Source organism: Rhinolophus sinicus, chromosome 12 (genome assembly GCF_057876585.1).
Source record: "Rhinolophus sinicus isolate RSI-liver-muscle chromosome 12, RSI-T2T, whole genome shotgun sequence".
Lineage (NCBI taxonomy): Eukaryota > Metazoa > Chordata > Mammalia > Chiroptera > Rhinolophidae > Rhinolophus > Rhinolophus sinicus.
The window spans coordinates 23630796-23655190 of record NC_142512.1 but is presented as its reverse complement, the minus strand read 5'-3'; the positions used below and the strand labels follow the sequence as shown (position 1 = coordinate 23655190).

General features: G+C 40.5%; 1 protein-coding gene and 1 pseudogene across 1 annotated transcript in view; both read left to right on the top strand.

Annotated features, from left to right (window-relative positions):
- Nucleotides 1–24395, top strand: part of MYO1D (myosin ID) — a 285824-nt gene that overhangs the window by 17257 nt on the left and 244172 nt on the right. The gene's annotated exons all lie outside the window — the stretch shown is intronic.
- On the top strand, nt 10886–11302 carry LOC148756490 (c-Myc-binding protein pseudogene; annotated as a pseudogene).

The following is a 24395-nucleotide window of genomic DNA, read 5'->3' as shown; positions in this document are numbered from 1 at the left end:
GAAAGGAGGGAAAGCCATAGCTGCAGAAGATTGTAGAGGGGTTTTTAGTTTTCTGTTATTTGAAGCCTGGAGCATTGGGTAAGAGTGAATGATGAGGGGAAGGTGGCAGGAGAGAGAAGTTTGAGAGAAGAGAGGGTCTAATGCAAACGTGACACCCTTAAGGGAGGTTGGGTGCCCTGGAATCTGGAGAAACAGTGGGGGTGGAGGGATGGGGAGGAATGGAGACATCCATGCTTATTGTCTAAATTGCCTGTGTCTCTCCCTGACCGTAGACCAGAAGTCTTTGCATGCCCATACAAGGTGGCCGCGCTGACCAAAGCATAGCTGCATGGCCCACATCATTTCCAAAAAACATCATCCATGGGTAGCATCTGTATGCGCATTCTGAATGATGGGAACTGAGATGTATTCTATTTGAAGCTACTCAATTCATTGCCCTCCTTTTAATGCTTTTTGTTCTGGAATATCTTCCTTAAAAAAATGGGGGTGAAAGGAGAACAAGGGAATGAGAATGAACACACTCTCAGGTCATGAAAGCTAGTCCTGCAGGCGACCGTGACCTGGGCCAGTGAGTGTCCGTGCCTTAGCCTCATGCAAAGAAGTCTGTCCATGCCACACTTTTCGGAGCTGGATCTGTTTTGCACCGTGTGGTCATGGCCTCTTTTTCTGCTATTTGGTTTGGGTTCTGAAGAACCGTTTTGATCTGTAATAGCTGATGAAAATTTTTTGAATGAATGTTAGAAAGCATGCAAGAAAAATAATAATAATAATGGTAATGCTAGTCCTGCAGCATAGAAATAAAGGGAAAATGTTACGTTAGATGTGAAAATGCAATAAGGAGTAAGCCAAAACTTGAGAAGAGCACAAGTTTCCATCTGTAGTCGGATGGAAAAATAAATTGTGGTGTTCATACAATAGAATCACTAGATAACAAAGGGGAATGAACTACAGCTACATGTGTCAGCATGAATTAATCTCACAATCATAACTTTGAGCAAAAGAAGGAAAATACAAAACAATCTCTACGCTTCCGTCTATATCAATCCAAAAACAAGGAACACTGATCCGTGGTGTTAGAAGTGAGGATCGTGGTTACTTTTGGAGACGAGAGAGGGAGCAGCGATTAGGGAGGGGCCAAGGGGGGGCTTCTGGGGCCGCTGGTAATGATCTTGACATGGGAGTGTCACACAGGTGTGTTCACTTTGGGAATTCATCAAGCTGTGCACTTAGGATTTGTGTACTTTTTAATGTGTAGGTATTATATGCTTCCATAAAAGGTGTTTTAAAATAAAAAAAAAGACAATGAGGAGCCTTCCAGGAAGTGGTTGAGGAAACAGTACAAAAATCAGCAAGCAATTCAGAGTTGGTAGATGCCCTTTGACCTTCGGAACGGCATCATAAACCTCATTGCAGCCAATGAGGATTCGCCAACAATTCTGTTAACATCTGCTGAAGGTAGGTCATTCCTTCAGTGCATCTGCTGAGACTGGAAGGGCGCTGCCATATGTGAGATAGGTGTATGTGTGTTCAGTGACATTCACACACATGTGCCCACACATGTATATGTCACACGTTGGCGTCTCGCAGGGACCACAGTCCAAGGCTCCATATAGCGTGTGGCTTCAGCCGGTGCCTTCCTCCCCAGCAAAGCACCCCAACTCCCTGCCTGCAGTTCATGTGTCCTGCAGCTGTGGTTACAGACTTTTATCGTGCCTCTCCCACCTTTACCCTGTGTTTATTACTTCTCTTCAGATTACTTTCTGATGTCATTTAGAGCCTCGGAGACCTTCAGGAGTTGTACCTCTATAGGGTGTTTTTCATCCCAGGCTCTGCTTACCTAGCTCGCTTGGTTTGTGTGTGGGAAGTGCAAACTAATTCCGATGTTAGTTTGTCAAATAAAATTAAATCTGTCGCTACTGCACGAAGTACCTGGTATATCCCAAAGTAAAGCAAGAATTATTTTTTGGATACTTTGTGGTTTGCGAGGGGCTTCATCAATGATTTCCTCCTTTAGGCCAGAACCAACTGAAGTTGATTTCTTTAGATGTGCAAGCTTCTTCACATTCAGGTTTATTTCAGGTGGAATTTTGCTCTTTTTTTTCTTTTTTTCTTTTTTTTTTTGGAAGGACAGTGACTCACTTATGAGGAATTTTAAATAGCTAAGCAAGGAAGAGATCTGTTTTTCAGAGTTTCATAAATTTTCATTAGTTTCTACTCTGTCAGGATCCATTTTTTTCTCTTCATAACCCCATTATGAATTAGAGCTTCATGATAATTCTGATTAATAAACTGAAATTCCCAGGGGTTACCTAGTTCATGCATTTGGAACGAATGGAAAAGTAACACTGCATTAAGTGAGGAGGAGGTTTTTCTTTAGTTGGGACTGATTTCAGTGTGATTCCAGTTGTTGACATTGCTAGTAAAAAGAGTATTTGACTATTTTCTGTTTTTAGGAAACTAAGATAATTTCTGCCTACCTTTGAAATCACTAGCTATGAAAGGTGACTTTCATAGGTGTGCCTAACAAAGAGGGGGAAAAAGCTGGGGGAATATTCTTAGGAATTAAATAAAAAACTTGCATACTTTCAATATCCTTGCAGCAAGATAATTAGTAAACTTAAGACCGATGCCACACTTCATAATGTTGAATTTATGACTTGTTTCAATAATTTACTGGGTAAATGTGCCATCTTGTATATATTGATTTCTAGAGCGTTGGTTCAGTTGTATGAAAAAAAAATCCGTAAATTGTTCCTCTGTCCTGTACTTTTTTGTTTGTGAACTAAATTATTCATTCATGTAAGCATTTAGCACATTCACTTATTCACCAACTATATACTGTGTTTTAGAAATACAAAGAGGAGTAGAGTCCAATCCATGCCCACCGTTAGCCTAAATCTAGAGGGAAAGACAGACGTGGAACTAGTTACAGCAGTGTGATTGAGCCACGCTGTCATAAGGTATGGTGGGTGTGCTACAGGAACTCAGAAGAGGACACATCTCACTATCGGGAGGGATGTAAAGGGAAGCTTTCCAGAGGAGACATTGGAGCTAACAATGACCAGAAAGTTGCCAAGTAGACATGGGGAACATAAGTTCACACAGTCCCATGCCCAGGAGTTTTTACTTTATCGTGTGGTGATAGGGGTCCATTGAAGGATTTTAAGTGGATCCACTTTACACTAGAAAACTGACTAGGGGATGAAGGGGGTATGTTATCACATGGCTGAAGCTGGAGGTTGGAAGACCAGTTAGGAAATTATTGAAAGCATGCAAGTGAGACTAGTGAGGAAGTGGGGAGAAGGGGGCTGGTTTTCGTATCTGTTGAAGAGGTAGACCTGAGTGGCCTTGGTGTTCCATTGGATATCAATGGGGCAAGAGTCTAGTCTGACTGACCTAGTGACCCAAAGCAGGACTTTGGGACTGGTGGTGCCGTTTACCAGGACTAGAGGAGGTTTGGAGTGTGGGATAGAAAGGAAGACAACACATTGAGGCTATGGTTCTTATGAGCCATCGTGCAGGATTATCTAGAAGCCACAGGGAAGCACAGTTCTGAAGCTTAGAAGAGGGATGTGTACTAGGGACACACTCGTAGGTATCAGAGCCATTTGTACATGATGCTATTTGATGTTCCTTGAGTACGTGAGGTTACCTGTTGGAGAATGTGTACAGTGAGGAGTGAAGGCAAACAAGAAAGAGTCTTGGCTTCCATATTGAATTTCTCATACAGGGGTTTTATTTCCATCTCAATATATAAATCAGGGGTGTCCAAACTTTTTTCAATGTTTTTCACCAAGGGCCATATGCGGTAAAATACACAAATAGCCGGGCCACTCACTCGAGGTGAAGTACGTATTGCCTCACCTGGTTTATTTAAGTAAACTAAATACATTTTTGGAATTTGCTGCGGGCCAATTAACAATGGATTGCGGACCGCCGTTGGCCTGCAGGCTGCAGTTTTGACACCCCTGATATAAATGATCCTTGTGGAAAACTTGGAAACTGCAGAAATATATAAAGAAGAAAGATTTACCCATAATTTAATTCTCATTTCCTAAGAAAATCACTGGTGACATTTGGAATAGTTCCTTCCAGACTTTTTCCTATGAATATACTTTTTGCACAATTGAGATACTACTGTATAGATAATTTCACATCATATTTTTTCCACTTAACACTAGTTCAAGCACAGTGTCATCTTATTAAAATTACAAATAAGATTGCATTTAACATTTCTGTGCAAGGATTATGTATCCGTTTATTATTTACAATTACAATGTTTTCTTAGCATGGATTCCTAGAGGGAGAATAACTCGGTTAAAAGATACGAATTTATGTAAAGCTTTACATTTTATTAAGTGTTTTTCAAAATAGTTGTGAAATTTCTATTCCCACTGACAGACAGCTTTAACGTTTAAGTGTTTTATTGAAGAAAGAGTCAGTAAAAGAAATAGATAAACCAGGAAGTAATGGTATGAGAGAAATTAATAGAGGAGAGGATTTCTGGAAGGAAGCCTCAGTAGTAGTAAGTGCTGTAGAGAGGTCTCATGAGCAAAGGATGGACGAATCCATTGGGTTGGTGACTAGAGGAGTTGGTTAATGGTAGAGTGTTAGCCAGGTTACAGTGAGCTGAGAAATGGATGAGGTAGGTGTGGTTTATTTGAAAGTCACAGCTGTGAAAGGCAGGAAAGAGAGGGTTACTAGGTAGAGGGTCTGCAGCTTTGATAGAAGGTGTTATGTTGTTTGTTTTTAAAGATGAGTGAGCAAGATGTAGGCATACTTGTGGGAATTGGAGATGCTCGAGGAAATGAGAGAGGATGGGGTTCAGAGCTCTAGGCCCACCTCTTTTTCTGGGACAGGAGGAAGGGTACTCAGGAAGGGAGTGGGTATACGGTAGGTGAGCTGGTAGGAAGTTGGAGGAGTTTCTGTCTAATAGACTTTCTTTTTCTCTGTGAAATAGAAGGCAAGAGGGGAGAGAGTTGGTAGAAAGGGATTGAGGTGAGTGAGGGTGAAGAGGTTTCGTGCGAGTGATGGTTAAAGCAGCTGTCTAAGCACAAACTATGAGGATAAGCAGGCAATGTTGAAGGTTCTCCTGAGGTTGAAAACCACAAGTCTGTCGAGTTTCCCATCTGTCAATCTGGAAGCTATCTCTGGCAATACTTTGCATGCGTAGCCCAGGTACAGGGGAAAAGCAAAGCAATCAGTTGATCATCTGAAAAAGAACCTTTTCCTTACAAGTATATTTAAACAACTTTAAAGTCATTACAGGGAAGTTCATTCCCTCATAAAGGAGAAAAAAGAAACAGATCCCATGACATTCTGATCAGGCTCTGCCCAGACCTTGGCACGGCTGTGTTCCTTTAGAATTCACAAGTGCGTGGGTTAGGAAAGTCAGTCATAAAGGAGAAAACGTTACTAAAAGAAAAGTTGGTATCTCTTTGTATGATAGAGCTTAAACAAATAAAAAGCGGGGTAGACAGGTTGCGTTAGGGGAAAGGAAAAAAAAATGGCAGCATTCCTGTGTTGTTGGAGGTTCAGTAATGATTTGGCCCATGGAAGGTTAGGGACACAGTGAAAGAGAAGGCATAGAGCGTGTACAAAAGCCATTTCGTTTTTGTACTGTCCAGACATTTTACTGGAAGAATACTTTTAAAAAATTAACATTAATACACTTTTGTTTCAAAGTAAAATGGCTGCACAGCGATACAGACAGTAAAAGAGCAATAAAATAGTCCGGGTCTAATTGTGTGATGTGCGAGGGGATGGACAATTGTCCATTTAAACACCAGTGGATGATTATCATTATTTTTATGAGAAAAGTTCACGTGGTTTGATTCACTCTTAAAATATTATAAAGCAATAATTTCTTTATCCAACTTACTATTATTTTTTCTCTTACATGGTTTTGAGAGACATCCGTTTTCAATGGATGTAAACAACCGTTCTTGGGAACAGTAGCTATTAAATTGGTTTGAAAGCTGTTCGACAATGATGAAAAAAAATATATTATTTCCCAAAGGACTGCAGTAAGACTGGCGCTTCTTATGCCAGTGGAAGGCCCATTTTTACCACAAAAATTTCCCTGTAACCTTTCATGATTGAAAACATATTACTTGCTATTCAAAAACACAGGCAAATTAGTGAGGAGAGTTTCTAAAATAAGCTGAAGGGTTAGACATATAATTTGTGGATGACATGTCATGATAGTAAAGTGTATTTCCTTCTGTGTTTTGTTTTAAACTGTAGAAAGTACATGAAACTCCACAGTTGAGGCTTCCAGCATGTTTTTCCAGCTGTAAGATGAGCACACTTAATTTTTAAGGGACTGCTTGTTCCAAATGTATACATACATCTTTCTACATAATGTTTATTTCTAACAATGTATTTTCCCCCTTACTTTATAGTTTATGTTTCTATAACTTTGGTGTATAGGAATGTTAGGGAACTTGGCCTTGTCTTTGAAATGGCCATCTAGGAGCCTCTTTATTACAGCGCTATTGCCTTTAAAGTATATATTTTAAGGAAAAAAATGTGAGATTTGAGATTTCTGTGTTGAATGAGCCCAGCTACATGTCTTTACAGTAAGGGTGAGGGAGACTGGTGAGAGAGCAACTGTGCCAGTAGCTCAAGCTGGAAACTAGTCACTGTTTGATGCTACGCTTTGTGCGCTACTACAAAGGAGTGAGTCAATTCTAGATTGAGCATGAGTGTCACAGAGCTCATGACAGTGTGGTGATTCTTCAAGCCAGCTAAAGGCCTCTGCAACATCCAGAATATTCTGTTTCCTTGATCACTCTGAGACTTGACTACCACAGAACTACTTGTTTTCTTAAATATAAAAAGAGAGATGAATTAACTTTTTTTGGTAACATTTTGCTTTGACATAATTTAAAACTTCTGAAAAGTTGCAGGAATTCCCATATCCTTTTCACCCAGAATTCACCAGTAGGTTGACATTTGCTTTATCTAATATGTGAGAGTAAATTGCAGCCATCAAGCCGCTTTACCCCTAATACTTCAAGGAGAGCCTCTGACATACCACAATAGATATCAGAAGCAGGAAATTTTACACTGGATTACATAATAGTCTTGTACCAAAGTCCATATTTAGATTTTGCCAATTGCCTCCAGTAATGTCGTTTATAGCAATTCTTTTCCTGGTCCAGGATTTGTATCATACCTCTTTAATCTCATTTGATGTTAAATGAATTAACTATTTTGAGTGAAATGGAGGAAGACACATTTTTCGTTGCATGTTTTTGTCACATGCATATCCTCTGAAACAGAATGACAGGAGAGTTTATATAGCAGGTGTCATGTAGGAAATACTTATACTTCATGGCTTATCAGTTAGTACCTCTTTCAGCAGATGGATTTCTGTACAAGCAACCATTGGTTCTTACCCAGTCTTGCTATAATAGGTACTGTTGTGTGCTGAGTACAGCATTAAGCTTTTTTTTCTTCAAGCGTGTCTTTTTAACATGTGGTAGCTGCTATTATTTCATCCCATTGAAACGTTTTGTATAAGTTCTGATGAAACAGTTCCAAAGTGTATCCTGCAGCTTATCGTTAGCTGAGGGACGAGGACAAGTGGCCACCATCGTTTTGCTTAAGCCCAGCAATTCACTTTCTTTTTACTGGGCTATCATTATTCTCCGGAGTATATGAACAAAGCAGCATATGCTTATGATTTTAAAAGCTCATAATCTCCATCATGTTTGTTCCATAGAAAATCACATGGCACTTTTCTGTACTGATGTTTCATTCTATGACGTGTAGCAGAGTTGAAATTCTGCTTCCAATTCATTCCCACAAGTTAGGAAGAATTCCCAAGTTGAGATCTCTCTTAACAGACTCATGGCCTAAATGGAATCAAATAACTAAGAAATTCAGTACGGTTTTAAAATTGTTATTTTGTTTAATGTTATGATTCCACCGAGACGAGAATTATGCTAACACCTAATCTCTGTATTCTGTCTTGATTATTGAAATTTTTGTAAATGTTTGTCTGCAAAAGGATATAATGTTCTTCCCAAAGTTTACCTGGGAATGTGCTTTCTTAATATTTATATTGTCAGTCTGTTTCCCTTTTTATTTAATGATTTGAAAATTTTTATAGTTTTTGTACATTAAATTAACAGCTTTTCTAACTCTCACTAATTATTATAATTTTCTTTTGCAAGAGCATATTTCTATTTCAGATGATAGAGTTTCAACACATAAAGCACAAAATTAGGTTTTTCACACCAAGATACACATATATCTAGATACTTACCTATAAATGACCTATATTAATAAGTCTGAATGACATGCTTTGTCCATATTGCTGATGTATTGCACTGATGAGCTATAACTATACCAGTAATGTGTGTGGTCACATTATGTACATGCACTTTTTGGGTAATGCCTGCGGTGATGTTGAAGTAGGTATTCTGCTAATTCAGCTTTTCAGAGGTGAAGCTCAAAGTCTATGTGAGGGTGTTACTATATCAGCTGACTTCTCATCTTGTTTTATTAAAGCCCAAGTTGCATTGCAGGCCAGTTTGTGAACCCTGAAGCACAAAAGCTGTGCAGGTACCTAAATAAAATTTTCATTCTATTCCAAAAAGAGAGGAGGTGAGCAGGTGTTAGGTAGGCAACCCCCATAGTTCACTGTGCCACCCGTCAGGTTAGTAGCCCTCTCCTGCTGTTCAGTACTCTCTACACCAGCCACCTTTCAGTTACCCTCATTCAGCATAGTTTCGTGTTGTTTTTCTATCATTTTTCAGAGAGTCATGTCTTGTAGAGTAAGACCATCAAATAACGTATTCTTTTCTTTCAAGAGGGCAGAGCAAGGGTGTAGAAAACCACCACATGAGTGGAAAATGTTATTGGAATGGGAATAGTATCCTTTTCTGTGGTAATGGAAATAGTCTCTCTATCTGCCACTTACCGTGCAGTAGCCACTAATCACATAGGGCTGTTAAGCCCTTGAAAGGTGACGAGTGCAACTGAGGAGCTGAATTGTAAATTTCATATCATTTTAATGAATATAAAATTGAAATAGCCACATGTGGTTAGTGCCTCCCAGGCCGCGTTGCACAGGCTGCACTTCGTCATTCACCAGTCAGAGACCCAGGGCAGCCCCTCGACCTCTCCTGCATCAGGCTGCTTATCTGAAAAGTGAGGATTATACTTGCCCTGCCTTTTCGAGAGACTTGAGAACCAAATAACATGGTAGATACAAAAGCTCTTTGAAAATCATGAACTGAAAATATAAAATGACATTGTCGATATTATGGTAGCCCTGTTTTGTTTGTTTGTTTGTTTGTTTGTTTCTTGTTTCAGAGCAAAGCTGGAAGCAACCACTTTCTGTTGGTTATCTCAGCCCTATTATTTCTCCTGTTCTGCTGATTATTTCTTTCAGTGGGGAATAAACCTAGAGTCGATTGCGTAAATAGGGAGAGGAAGTAGAATTAAAGTAATTTATTATTGAACTGTTGTCGCACCTGTTATTCGCTCTTAAAAAGGTTTGAAAGTGAACACTGAAGATAGATTTTTAAATGGAAACTTTATTTATAGAAGTAATACATGGTCCTTTTTTTTTTAAATGGAATCAAGACAAAGTTACAAAGAAGAAAGTAAAAATCATACAAAATCTCACCACCTAGAATTGCTATTGTCAGTGTTTTGGTGTACCTTCCAGATTTCTTTTTCTAGTATATGTGTAACTTTTTTAAAAACACAAATGTGGGAACTTGCTGCGTTGGCCTACTTTTTCCCCTTAAACATGTATTATTGATATTTTTGCATGTCAGTAGGTATGCATCTACTTTAAAATATCTGTGGGGTCCCAGTTACAAACATAATACAAAGTTAAACAAAATTAAAAATTTAAGCACTGCATAAATACAGAATGTACAAAGAAACTGCCAGAATTCATATCCCCCATGGCATTATTGTTTGGTACATATTTCATCTATCTTTATATACATGTACATATACATGTATATGTACATATTAATGTTACTTTAAATTGCATTTTTGTAAATCAGATCACACTATATATGCTCTTCTTAAACTTGCTTTTTTCACTTAGTGTATGTTTTATACATTTACATATATTATTTATTGTATTCCATACAATAGAGTATTTAATCAGTTTAATGGTGAGCTGATTTCAGCTTTTTGCTAATAAAGATATTGTGCTAATGAATGTGTGTGTGTGTGTGTGTGTGTGCACGCATGCGGGCCTGTTTTTTTCTTAGTATAGATTCCTAGAAGTAAAATAGGGGTCAAAGTATATATATATATATATACATTTAACATTTTTATATTTATTGCTCGATTGCTCTGTAGCAAAGTGGCATTCGTTCAACAGAGCATGAGAATGTCTTCAAAATGGGTATTGCCATATTCATTTGGGGACAAGAAGTTTTATCATTGTTAATGGATTTTCTTCGTGTTAATCCTAGCTTGAAATTTAGCTACGTAGATGAGTGTATGTGCACATGTCCTCAGGGAATTGTAGAGCCCACATTTTGCCTGTAACACCTTGATGAAGTTTCCCCACTGCCTTTTCTTCAGTCTTGATTCCTGTATCTGTAAACTACTTCTTCCATATTCTCTTCTATTCCTCTAAAAGATAGGGGGATAGAAAAGTTGGTGACTTTGGATTTCCTTGGCCTACCACATAGAAAACACGAGTTAGTGACTAAGAAACATAAGGCTAGTAGTCAGTGCTAAGTATTCCGTTTGATTCATTCAACATTCCATTACTAATTTGGCAGGTTAGCGTGGAGCTTTGAATACATTTCATATAAACACACTTCTCCATTTTCTCCTTAGTCACAGGAGTTTGTTTTTTATAGCTACTCAGTGTGGTATATGAGCTTTAGAATAGAAGATGGTTGATTACTTCCTTGGCTGGCTGAGTACTTTAAATCAAGAGTATTTCTGGAGCCCACCAGCCACGGTCTCCAGCGCCAGCCACGCCCCTGCCGCTGTCACTACAGCCCATTTCAAAGCTACCAACGCGAAGCACGAGCAGTCCCGGAGGTACTTGGAGAAGTTGGGGGCCCTGGACTTGCTCACCAAGGTATTGGCAGCCTTGTATGAATAACCAGAGAAACCTAACAGTGCTTTGGGTTTCCTAAAGCATCACTTAGGAACTGCTACCCCAGGAAATCCAGAAATAGAGCTGCTTTGCCGAGAATTGGCAGAAATGAAAGAGAAATATGAAGCTATTACAGAAGAAAATAAAAAACTGAACACAAAGCGTGCTCAGTATATACCACCTCAGGAGGAGAAGCATGCTGAATAGTATTCTTCTCAGTTGAAAAGACGCTGAAAAATGTCTTTGTAGGGCTTGACTAGTTTGTCTAGTCTATCACCTTTTCCGAACAGATGCAGTAGAACTCTTTTAATGTGTTTAGTTCCTCTTTTACACTTTAACCGCTATAAACACATAGACTTAGAATCACCACTAAAAGCTCAATGTAACTTTCTCTGGGTCTTAAAAGCAGGAGAATCCAAAGTGAACCCTGAGAAAAATAATCTAAACACAGCCACGTACTTCACTAACGTAAAAGACATTTGTGTTTATTAGGAATGGTATTACTGGTTGTATTTCACCAAGGAAGGTTAGCATGGAGCTGTTCCTTGGTTTATTTAGTTCAGGATATGAGCACAGGTACAGTGATGCTTTAAAATGAAGACGACACTGTTTATGCTTTCCGTGGGCAGCCGGAGAGATCTGTGTGACTTGAGATGCTTCTGCGTATCTGGGTTCCCGTGAATCTGGCTTGTTATATCATGTGGGACAAGTAATTCTTTGCCACCACTTTGCCTTAGATAACCGTGTGTGTGCCAGTGAACCCTGATACCACATTTTCCTCTGTGCAGTCACACCCTATCTGATAATGTTGCCTTGTTTGTTCTGTGCTTCAATGGGTCCTACCTGCACATTGGTCTTCCTGTGTTGATTTTCAGTTTGCTGTGATAGCAGTTACCCTGATTGTAGTTTATATAACTTTAAACTCTAAACACACTGTTCCCCTGTATTATTTAGTTGCTTAGTTGAGCACAGAACAGGGGCAATATAAAATTCTGAGTTTACACACAAATTGGGTTGAGAAGGGGAATGAGCCATACATCGTGGAAAATTATAGTTTGCAGATATAATTACATAGTGCTTTTATTCCCCCCTCAGAGTATTTTTTCTAGCCTTGAATTCATTTTATCTTCCTTATCCCTGTGAAGTAGATAGGGCAGGAGGTTGGGTGCTGAACTTTTAGGCCAAAGATGACACTAATACAAATTATTTACTAACTGTAGAACCTTGGGCACATTAGTTAACTGCTCTGAGATTCACTTTCCTCATCTATTAAATGAGAAGAATATCAGTGGTGCCTGCCAGGGTTGTTGTGAGGGTCCAGTGGAATGTGTGTGAAAGATTTGTAAATGGTAAGGAAAAAGAAAAAAAGTATTTCTTAGGCTCCAACTACACACACACACACACACACACACACACACACACACACGTTTTGGATTAAAAACTGAATTTATGAAGCATTCCCGTCCTTAAAGAATTAGAAATAAAACAAAAGACAATATAACTGTGTGGAATAAAAAAACTATGTATTGAAAAAAAGTGATTTGACACTTGACTTATTAGGGAGACCACTTCAGGGATGATGTAGGTGCCTAATCACTGCACTGTACACCTGAAGCTGAAGCTGAACAATAATGAATGTCAACTATAATTTTATATATATAAATATGTAGTTTTATGCATATATATGTAGTTACAGGAGGTGGAGTACAGCACTGGGAGTGGAGGCAGTGGAAATGTCATGGCTGTGTGCGATGTCAGAGGAGTGATAGATTGGGGGAGGGGGATTATCACTTTGTGAGGGACATAAATGATAAATGTCTAACTATTACAATGTTTTGTACACATGAAACTAATTTAAAAAAAAGAAAGAGAGAGAGAGAGAGAGAGAGAGAGAGAGAGAGAGAGAGAGAGAAAGGAAGGAAGGAAGGAAGGAAGGAAGGAAGGAAGGAAGGAAGGAAGGAAGGAAGGAAGGAAGGAAGGAAGAAAAAGAAACTGATTTGGGTGAGGTAGAACCTTGGAGAGCTTCCTAGAAGAAACTGGATCCTTACCTGGGTTTTGAACTTGGTAAGATTTTATGGTCTGGACACCTCGAATGGGAAGTGCATTCTGAATGAGAGTGGGGAGAAGACATATGAAATACCATGGGTGGAAGGTTGCATGCCAGCAACATCTTAGAAATGGCATGCAGTTTTCTCTGATTGGAGTAGATCACTTGACCTGAGAAAGAATGCAGGTAGTTTAGAGAAAGAAGGAGAGGGAGTGAGGGAGGGAGAAAGAGAGGGAGGCAAAGGAAGGAGGGAGGGAGAGAAAAGAGAAGGGGAAGGGAGGGGAGAAGAGGAGTGGGGAGGGGAGGAGAGTTATATACTTTAAAGTATATATAACTATATAGAAGTTTAAAGTATATAACTGTAAAGACTTGAGGAATAACTGGCTAGGTCTGCCCAAGAATAATATCAGAGCAACCCTCAGTCCCGTGTGCCTCAGCGGCCCCTGTCCATGGGGACACTGCGGGGTTAACTGTCTCGCAGACCTTGCAGCCAGCTCAACTCATTGCTCTTCCCAGCCCCTGTGCTCTTGGCTGGCTCCCCAAATGTCATCTGACTTCTTGTTGTCAAGCTCCTCTTGCTTATCCCAGGATTATGAACCATTGCATCTCTGTCTACTTTCCAACCTTAAACTGTATTGTCCCAGGGTTCCTCAGCGACCCTCCCCTGGCAAAAACCCAGCCCTGGGCCTATCAAATCGCTCTTTTTTATTTGCCTCTATAGATCCAAGATTGGGGCTGCTGAGACTGGCTGGGTCCTAGCTGCTGAGACCTGGCTACCGTACAGATAGGTATTGATAAATGTGCATAGTTGCCAACCTCGGATCCTAAAACTGCTGGGCATTCCTCCTGTGCTTCCGTAAGCAGCTCTCTTATTTCGCGTGGCGGCTCTTTCAGATTCTTTCCACTACTCTCGTAGGTCGACCTGGCCCCTCTCTCCTGCGTCACCTTCCTGCTTCTCAGAGAAATACTTCTCAGAGAATCACCATTCCTGCCTGCACATTTCAACTCGGTGTCTTCACGCCTTCTTTCCTTCTTTCCTCCTCATCCTCCTCTGTTAGGCCAGTGCCACCTACCCTACTGTGGGTCCTAGCTCTTCTCATCCTCACAGGGAAACCGATCTCTCAGTGATCATGTCGCTCTTTGGAATCTTCATCCTTACCCTCTGACCTGGATCCTTCCCTTCAGCAGTCACATCTTGTCGTGGACACCTGTCATTTTATCTGCTAACATCTGTCCCTCCAATCCTGTCAAGTGGTAACTCTGGGAGCCCCAATTTAAATGCAAGATACGCCTTTCTGGCCACTGTTGATTGGTCCGGGAGTGGACTGCTTACTCAAACTGGACCAATCACAGTTCTTCACCAGGATTTGATACTGGAAATGAAATCCTTCTTCTCTCTCTTGGCGACTGAAATTCAGAATGTATATATTGTGGAATTGTTGAGAGTCAAGTCCTGCATGAGGATTGAGGAGTAGGAAAAAATAATAGTGAAAGAAGACTGAGGTAAAAGAGAATGTGAATGAAGTCTAGCAGAGCAGCAAAAACAGCGTTCCCTGAGTTCTTTATAAGCAGTGATTCCCAGTCTTTTGCATGTCATGACCCACATAGAAAATGACAATGTCAATACTGCCCATTGAGGGAAATGGATAAGGCTGCATTTATGGCCAGCGGGCACATTTGTCATCTGATCACAGGTTAGGGAGCTGTATTCTGCGGTGTTCTGGGAGAGCACACCTGTCGCCCACACTCAGGTGGAGTCGCCCTGTTCCAGTATCTGGTTCCAGTTCCTAGCTTGGATCCAGCCTGCAGGTCCTGTGTGATGCCCCCATAAACGTCAGTTCCTCTCGGCTGCCTTCCCAAACTCCCCAGATGCCTCTCCCAGGTGCTCCAGTAACACCTTGGCCCTGTCCTCTAATTAGCTCATTATTTGCCTGTATACCCTGTTGTACCGTGAGCCCCAGGAGAGAAGGAAGCACTCCTGCCTTATCACATTATGGCCCCAGTGCCTCAGTGTGGTAAACAACTCCTGAATGAAGGAGTTATGCTCTGCCCAGATAAGATTAAGAAGATTGTAATCGGAACAAAGTCGTTTGTGTGAATCTCTTTCTTTCTTAAAGGAGGCAACTTTGAATGGGAGCCCTGGAAAGGCAAGTGGATGAGAACTATGTCTTTTTGGCATTATCTGTCTAATAGTTTTGTCAGACCATGAAATCTTTCAGTTTCTCAGATTTTCACTTGAATTACATATCTCAGTATTCACCCTGGAAAATAAGACTCAAAACCATTTTCAGAATAATGTCTTCTGAAGAAAATGCCTTAAAAAATCCTGAGGATAAATACGGGCATAATGATACAAGCCATTTGTTTTGTCCACTGGCAGAGTTACGTGTCCATTCTTGTTTATTCACTACTGAAGAGTACCAGGAGGATGTGTTTCTTTCTTAGAGGGTGAGCCACCTTCCCCAGCTTTTGCTTCGTTCTCTCTCTTTCTCTGGAGGTAGCCCTTTACCCCAATCTGCTGTCGGGCATAGAATCTCCAGGTTCCCTGCTTCACTTTGCTTTGGTGTGAGAGAATCCAGACTATATATTAAGACTGAGTAAGTGAAGCCACACACAGTTAACAATCTGTTAGCTTGGCCCAGTTTGTTGAATTTGGACGTAGGTACAGATCTCTGGAACCCCAATACAGGTTAACATACAGAAAATTTTCTGTGTGTTTAAAGCACATAGAGCCTCTTCTTGCGTCTTTTGCGTTCCTTTGGTTCTTAGACGCCCCCTACGATGGCTTCCACTTACTTTGTGAAGACTTCAGCTTTAATTCTGGTTGAAGTTTTTTTCTTTATTCACTCCTTGGCTTTTGGAAAAATAAGGCTCTTTCTTCATGAAGACCTAGGCATACCTGTTTCACACTGAATTTAAGAACTGATCACCTATCTGTCTCTCTCCCGCAGCTCGGACTTCCTTTTGGTGCCAGCCATAGTCGTTTTGGCTTTTGCTTCCCCTTTGGTTTTTTCCTGTATTTTGGGTCAAGATTAAGACACTCCTACCCTGCCTTTTTTCCTCCTGTTTCTGTTCTGCTCACAACCATACATTATATTTGCAAAAATATATGCTGAAAGGAGATATGGCTTAGGTGTAAGTATTTAAAAACCGTAGAGAAAATGATCTATAAAGTTGTAATTCTTTGTAACTTAATTTAAACATTTAATGTAATTTCAAATAAAGTCACACTTGGATTAGCATCGGGTGTAAAGGAGGAAGTTTGGTTAAATCATTTTAGGAGTAATCTGGAAAAATAAATCTGTGATAGTATGAAAAAGAAGAGTGCTGAGTCAGGACTTCCTCTTACTCCTGGTACGCAAAGTAGGCTCCTTGGCTGTTCTCTTGTCTTCCCCCAGTAAACTATTTTTCCTCCTCTTACAGCCAAAGTGGTCTTTCTGAAATGCATATCTGAACACTTTGCTCCATGGTTAAACTCAATGCTATGATAGAAGTATGAACAGAATGTTATGAGATCCCAGAAGAGGAAACATTCTCTTCTGCAGGGACCTAGAGGAGGTAACATTTTAGTTAGAAATGAGTGATGGATTAATCCATGTTTGCCAAGCAGCCAGGCAGGGAGGGAATGGTACCTGGGCCAAAAACACACAAAAAAACAAAACATCAGAGCTGTGTTTTAATGAACCTGTCAAGGTATATTTGGGACCAGATTTTCCAGGACCATGTATGTCCTTTTATAGGAAATGGGAAGATACTAAAGAAATTTAGGAAAGGGGATAGTGTTTGTTTGGGGTGGGGGGAGGTGACTCCAGCCACAGTGTGTAAGACAAACTCGATGGGGAGAGACTGGTGGCAAGATGCTAGTTAGGGAATTCCCGTAGTTCTCCAGGGGCAGATAGGAGGCTGGGGAATTGATAATGGAGGTACAGGGTTTGACTACCTGTGACATGTTTCTGAGGTCCACTCTGTAGGTCTTGGTGACATATTGGTTCATTGGTGTAGAAGGTAAGGGAGAAGAAAGAATTGAGCATGATTCACGGGTTTAACCTGGGGAGACTAGGGGCCTGCCGATCCTTACCCGCGGGCACCTTCTGATGATGGTTGGGGGACAGGGCTGTGGACACCTTTGCTTGACTGTCAGCTCCGTGAGGGCAGGTGTCACATCTGCCCTCTCACTGCTGTTTTCCCAATGACTGGGACATTGAAGGAGTGAACAATTGGGCCATCCCTCCCAAAGGGTCCTCCTGCTTTGGTGGCAATTCTTGGACTCCTGTCTTTTATACTTAATATTGGTCAGGTTAAACATGATATCAAATATTCCTAAGTTTTGGAGAAGTTGACCCATTTGTTCATCCAACAAATCCTTATCGAGTGCCTACTGCACACTAGGCACCACTCCTGGCGCTGGAGAAAACGTAAAAGCAAACAGAAAAGATAAAGATCTATGCCTTCATGGAGTTTTTATTCTAGTGAGAGGAGACAATCAAAATAAAAAAGCAAAATGTGTGGTGCATTAGATGGTGGTGAGTGTTGTGGAGGACGGGCACGGAGTGGAGAGAGGGATGTGTGCTTTAGGACTTTGTGGTCAGGAAACACGTCACTGAGAAGGTGACACGTGCAGGAAGTGGGGAAGTGAGCTGTGCAGTTATATGCAGCTGCTAATTAAGTTAGAAGGAGAGAATTCTAAGTGCAAGGAAATGCAGATGGAAAGACCTGTCAGGTGGGAATTTAGCTTGGTGTGTTTAGAGGAACAATGGAAAGGCCAGTGAAGCTGGAACAAAGTGAGTGAGGGGGAGTAGAAAGCAAGATGCCGTCAGAGCTGTGGGTGGATTGGCAGCAGGAGGGCTGATGGAAAGATTTGGCATTTTTCTGAGTTGGAAAGACTTGGAGGGTTTGAGCAGAGGAATGACGTGACCTGACTTACATAGCAACAGAGTCGCAGCTCAAGAGGAAGCAGGGGCAGAAGCAGGAAACTCATATGGGAGGCTGTGCAGTAATCCAGGTGAGAGAGATGATGGTAGCCAGGTCCAGGAAGGCAGCAGCACACAGGGTGAAAAGTCAGATTCTGGATATACCGTTTCCCCGCAAATAAGACCCAGCTGGACAGTCAGCTCTAATGCGTCTTTTGGAGCAAAAATTAGTATAAGACCTGGTCTTATTTTACTATAATATGAGACTGGGTCTTATATAATATAATGTAACGTAACATAACATAACATAACATAACATAACATAACATAACATAACATAACATAACAACATAACATAACATAACATAATATGATCAGGCCTTATATAGTATAATATAATTAATATAGTATAATACCAGATCTTATATTAATTTTTGCTCCAAAAGACGCATTAGAGTTGATTGTCCTGCTAGGTCTTATTTTCGGGGAAACACGGTAGTTTGAAGATACCAGATGTGGGGTATAGAGGTGGGGTGGGCTTGGAGGCAATATCAGGAGCTAAATTTGAACATTATATGTTTGGAATGCCCAACAGACATCTAAGTGGAGATGCTAGTGGGTAGTTGAATATATACTATTCTGGAGTTCAGGGGAGAAGTGCAGGCCGGAGATAGAAATTCAGTTCCGAGGGAACTTGTCTCTGTGGGTGTAGTTTATGATTTGAACACCCAAGACTCAGGGGAATGCTATACACAACGCTGCTTGTAAAGGTCCCTTGGAATGATTTCAGGTTACGTTTTGGCACAAAAATATTTTATAGATCGGATGAATTAAGCTGCTAACTTGTTTTCACATTATTTGCATTTTAAGGGACAGTGGATTCTTAAATCATGTATAACTTCTATTATTTGCATTCACTTTTTAATTTTACTTCAGCGTAAAACATGCCTTTTTCACGTCAATAAAATTGGTGAAAGTGACAGTTTTAATGCAGCTGCCTTTAAACATTCATTTCTGTCTTAGCTTGTCCTGTTCTTCTCATTACTGTGTGTTCAACAGACTGTGAGTTAATTTTAACAAATACAAAATATAATTAGGAAATAATGCCGAGTACACCGGACTTAATCCCTGATTTATATTTAAGCATTTTTTAGAGCTAAACACTTCATAATATATAACCACTGATACTCCATTTACTGTACCATTACTTTCAAGACCCTGAATATTCTTTATTTTAGTAACAAATTATGAAAAGGGGCCATCTTGATACAATGGTATGAAATGGGGATTTGTTTATTAGTTAGTGAAATCTTTTCCTTTTTTAATAGTCGACATAAACAATTAATTAGCATTTATGAAGTTTGTGTGTTGCGGAAAGCATTTGGCCATGTCTGGGGTTGGGGCAGTTACCAGAAAAAGAAAAGTATAGAGTTGGAGTTGGTGAAAGGGTGGAACTTTATTCATTCCTCTAAGAAACATTTATGGAGCACCTACTATGTTTCAGGCATTTCATTTAGTAGATGTTAGACGTAAAGGAACTAAAGATAGTCTGGACGACAATGGGACACAACCTGGTACTCTGATAGAGGAAGATAGAATCCAGAACTGGGGGGCAGCAGCGGGGGAGCCCACTCAGCTCCACCTCGTTGATGAAGTATCAACTATGTATCAAGCACAGTTAACATGTGTTAACTCTGAACAACAGCCCTACTGCGGTAAGTACTCTATCTCCATTTTGCACTTGGGGAAACTGAGGCAAAGAGAGGCGTGGCTTACTCAAGTTCACACAGCTAATGAGTGGTAGAGCCAGGGTGTGGGGGCAGAGCCCCAGAAAGTAGTTTACAGGCTCTCGGCCTCACGTGGAGGGGTGCTGGCTCGGGTAGTAGATGGCCATCAGCTGTGGCTGATTGGCCGTCAGCTGTAGCCATTGAGCCATTAGCCACTAATATAACTGCTGTGGCTACGAAGGAGAGCCGAGGAGAGTGGAGGAGAGTGAAAGAGAGTCGTCGGTGGGTTGCAGACAAAACGGACAGCAGGTCACACGTCCAGTGAACCCAGCCTCCAGTGAGACCGTAGTGGTATGACTCCCCTACCTATGGCTCCGTGGGTGTTCCTTTTTGGCCTCACCATATCCTGCGTTCTTGTATGGGGAGCGGGACCAGAGACCCCACAGGCCGCCCCGCACGACACAGGGTTTGACCTAAGTCGGTATCACTTTTCTGAGAACTTCCTTCCCCCCCAGGTACTGTACTGAGTGCCTTGTATACATTCATCTAATGAATGCTTGTAACCCCACGTAGAAGATAGGAACCCCCATGTATACACACTGCTGCAGAAGCTTAGAGAGGCCATTACCCCAAATCACACATCTAGTAAGTGGCTGAGCCAAGGGTCACACAGTCTGTGCCACTGCATTGCCTGGCCTAGAAAAAGTCAGGAGGTGGTGAAAGGCGTCTTGCACTTACTATGTGTCATGAAAACACCTGTGTGCCTAGTTAACCTGGTCAGGCAATTCAGATTGCAGAAAAAGAAAGCAGCAGGTCAGTGTGAACTTATCTAAATATTTGTTTAAGAAGAATATGTAAACCTAAGTACAAATACTGCAATATATAGTTATTTTAAATGTGTAGAAAGGTAATCAGATTCTCGGGGGCACAAATTGAGGTAATAAATGCAATACAGTATTTTTACTGCACACAATCATTACTGCATTGCATCAATAATTAATTATGTTGTTTTCGCCGTGTTTATTTAGATTTGAGCATATGTTACTTTGTAATTGATCCCAGACTTTCATTTTAAAAACAAATTAGTGGAAGTCTGATGATCACATTCGTCTTCAAAAATATGTTTTAAGGGGATGACTATTTCATTATCTGAAAGCCTTTAATGCTCTCTCAGCATGGGTTCTCCTAAGCAGTATTCACAAATTAGTTAGAACAAAAGTGCAATAAATTCCTTCTGTGAGGATTTATCTGGGTATTATTAGTAGAGGAGGGTACTTTTCACAGGTTTCCTGCAGTCAGAACTCAGCATGATCTAACACAGCAAAAAATATCAAAAAGCTATTTCTTTTTCCTCCAAGTGAATATTACGTGCTTTGAAAAAATGTTATTCTCTTTCTCAGCAGAATTTTGAAAGCGTTTTCTGATTAGATTAGCACACCAGCAAAATTGCTGCTTAGTATCCTGTGCTGAATTCTATTTTCCTTTTAGTCTGTGACAGTATTTCTTCTATTGATCACAAGGCAGTAATATATTTATAAAAACCTCCGCTTTCCTTGTTTTTTGTGTTTTTTTTTGTACTCATGTATCTCATGTATATTTTAAAACCTTTTAAATATGTTGTAGAAAAATTAGAATGTGAGTATTAGGAAACAGAAAACACAAATTCTTCCGTTTAGTGATAACTGTTCTTAATATTTTGTATGTATCTACCCAGACTTTTTCTTACATATAGATATATAGGTAAGCTAAATACCTATGTCATGTTTAAAAATAAAAATGGATTCATACCATAAATAGGGACCAAGCTATCTTTCATTTACTGTTTTTTAAAACATTTTTAGGTCAATAGATAATATCTCTGTAGCGTTATTTTTAGCAGCTTCGTGCTCCTGTATTTTAAAGTCATGTTTTCAGTCATCCCCACCTTAATCCAGAGACAGCAGCTGCTACTGTCCTACGCTGTTAATACATTTTTAGTATTTAATGATAATTATATTGTGATAAATGCCATTTTTCAATGATTGGGGATTTTCCTTTAATGATGGATATCTTGATTTAAATTGTTAATACTTTCTCTGTTCACCCCCGTTATTCAGACCACATTTGAGGTGAAAAAGTAACATTGATTTCATGCAAGTTGAAATAGACACTATAAACAATTCACTTTATTCATAGGACACCATCTCAGGCCTTTCCTTGGAGCACTTTTCCCCTCTAACTTTAGATATGACTCTAGGGCTAAGCTTCAGTTACCTGAGAAAAAATGGATGCTACCTTAGTTAAAATGACTAAACCTATTAGGTCAACTCTTTTATTCATGGGAGAAATGTGTATTTGATTAATGGTGAGGGGGATGGAGAGACCTTTTACAATAGGCCTCGTGCCAGGCACTTTTCACTACCCGCCTACAAGGCATGTATGCCATTGTGTCCGTGTCTCTGTCTCTCTCCCCATTTCCTTATTTGTTCAAAAAACAACAGGAGACTCAAGTTCCCACTCCCAGCCAGTGATAGAACTTGGGTATTACCTCAGGAATAACCACAAAGCTCATGTTTCTAGGATTCACGCAGAGGTGTATATAAAATTCAAAGTGGAAAAAATAACTTTGGATTTGGGTATGTGATTTTATCCATTCGTTTGAGAATGGGTATGTCTGATGTTCTGATAAATACCTGCTCCCCTCTTCCCTGCTTCGCAAATGGGGAAAAAAGTTCCCCGAGAAGACCTTACTCAAAAATGCCCTTCCTCTGGCCCGGTGGCGCAGGTGGTTGGAGCTCCATACTCCTAACTCCGAAGGCTGCCGGTTCAATTCCCACATAGGCAAATGGGCTCTCAACCACAAGGTTGCTGGTTGAACAAGGGATGGTGGGCAGCGCCCCCTGCAACTAAGATTGAACATGGCACCTTGAGCTGAGCTGCCACTGAGCTACCGCATGGCTCAGTTGATTGAAGCGTGTCCTCTCAATCACAAAGTTGCCGGTTGGACTCCCGCAGAGGATGGTGGGCTGCGCCCCCTGCAACTAGTAACAGCAACTGGACCTGGAGCTGAGCTTCGCCCTCCACAACTAAGACGGAAAGGACAACAACTTGACTTGGAAAAAAGTCCTGGAAGTACACACTGTTCCCCAATAAAGTCCTGTTCCCCTTCCGGAATAAAAAAAAAAAAAATCTTAAAAAAAAAAAGCCCTTCCTATATCTAGTTTCCCTGTTCCAATGCCTGCTCACCTCCTCCCCGTTAGTCGACTCTTGTTTGCTACTATTTCAAGATCTCATCTTAAAAGAAAATGTTCTGCAGTTTATTTTGGCATCTGCCAGAGCGTATTTTCTTTCTAGCATTTCCATTTTTGTTCCTAACTTACTTTCTCCCGCCTGTGTGGGACGGAGGTGGGGCAGCTCTGGGTGTCCCGGGCGTTGGCGTCAGACCCAAGGTGTTTATCCCGACTGTCACTTATGAATAGTGGGGCTTCAGGCAAGTTTACCCAACTTGTATGTGCCTCAGTTTCCACCGCAGTGAAACAGGAATAAAATAAGGCAGAATCAACAGAACCGATAATACAGAATGCAACCCCATGGGGTCGTGGTGAAGTTTACACAAGAAAAATGCATAGACAGTGAGTGGCACCTTGCCTCTTAGCACAAAGCAAGAACTCAAACTTTAGCTCTTATACCCTTTTCATTCTTTGAAATAATGTGAAGCAGTTGATTTTTTTCCTCCCAGTGGCTTATAGTGTGTATTCCCTCCCTCCTTCTCCCCACACCCCTTCTCCACCCCTGTCCTGCCCTCGAATACAACATGAAAGAGAACATGGGAACACAGCATATCACTGCCGAGAGCTTACTCAACCTCTGATTGCCTTGACCACATACGCACCTGGCTCCTGTCTTCTCCTTCTGATAATATGGAAGAATGAAAACAGAGTCTGATTTCCTTACATGAAACAGGTACCTCTTACCCAGAGACTTTCTGGAAAATAATGCCCGCCATTTGTATGACTGGCTTCCATGTCAGCTCAGTCCACGGAGGCCTTCACTTGTGTTTGGTGGTGTGTTTTTAGTCTCTCTCATATGCAGTGTTTTGTTGTTTGCCTGGTATTTAGTGGTTAATGATCATTTTCGGAAGTAGTGTGGTTCTGACTTGGTAAGAGTTATTTCCGGATGCTTTTTAATGCTCTCCCGTTTTCCTTAGTGAACATGTTGTTAATAAGTACAAATAGGTGTCACATTTTACCTGCAAACCAGATTTCTGAAAATGCTTGTCTACTTAAATGAGAGGGTTTTGTTGTTTTTTTTTAAGCTCACTTTTTCCTCATTGCTTTGGCATATAAAACAATTCCTTGTGTACATAGTCACCGACCATCTGTTTTGTGGGCTGTAGATTCTCGAGAGTTTGTCTTTAAAGTTAATGATGTCTTTTTTTCTACTTTTTTTTTTTTTTTTTGGTATTTGTTAGTTGAATAGATTAGAGGTTGGAAAGATAGAGAAGTAAGTAAAAACTTTTGTTTTTTAAAAATAATGAAATGCTTCCTGCTAAATGTTTATTGTGGTACAATAAATATAAGATAAAAGTGGCTGTTTTAATCCTTTTTGAATATACATTTCAGTAACATAAAGTACAT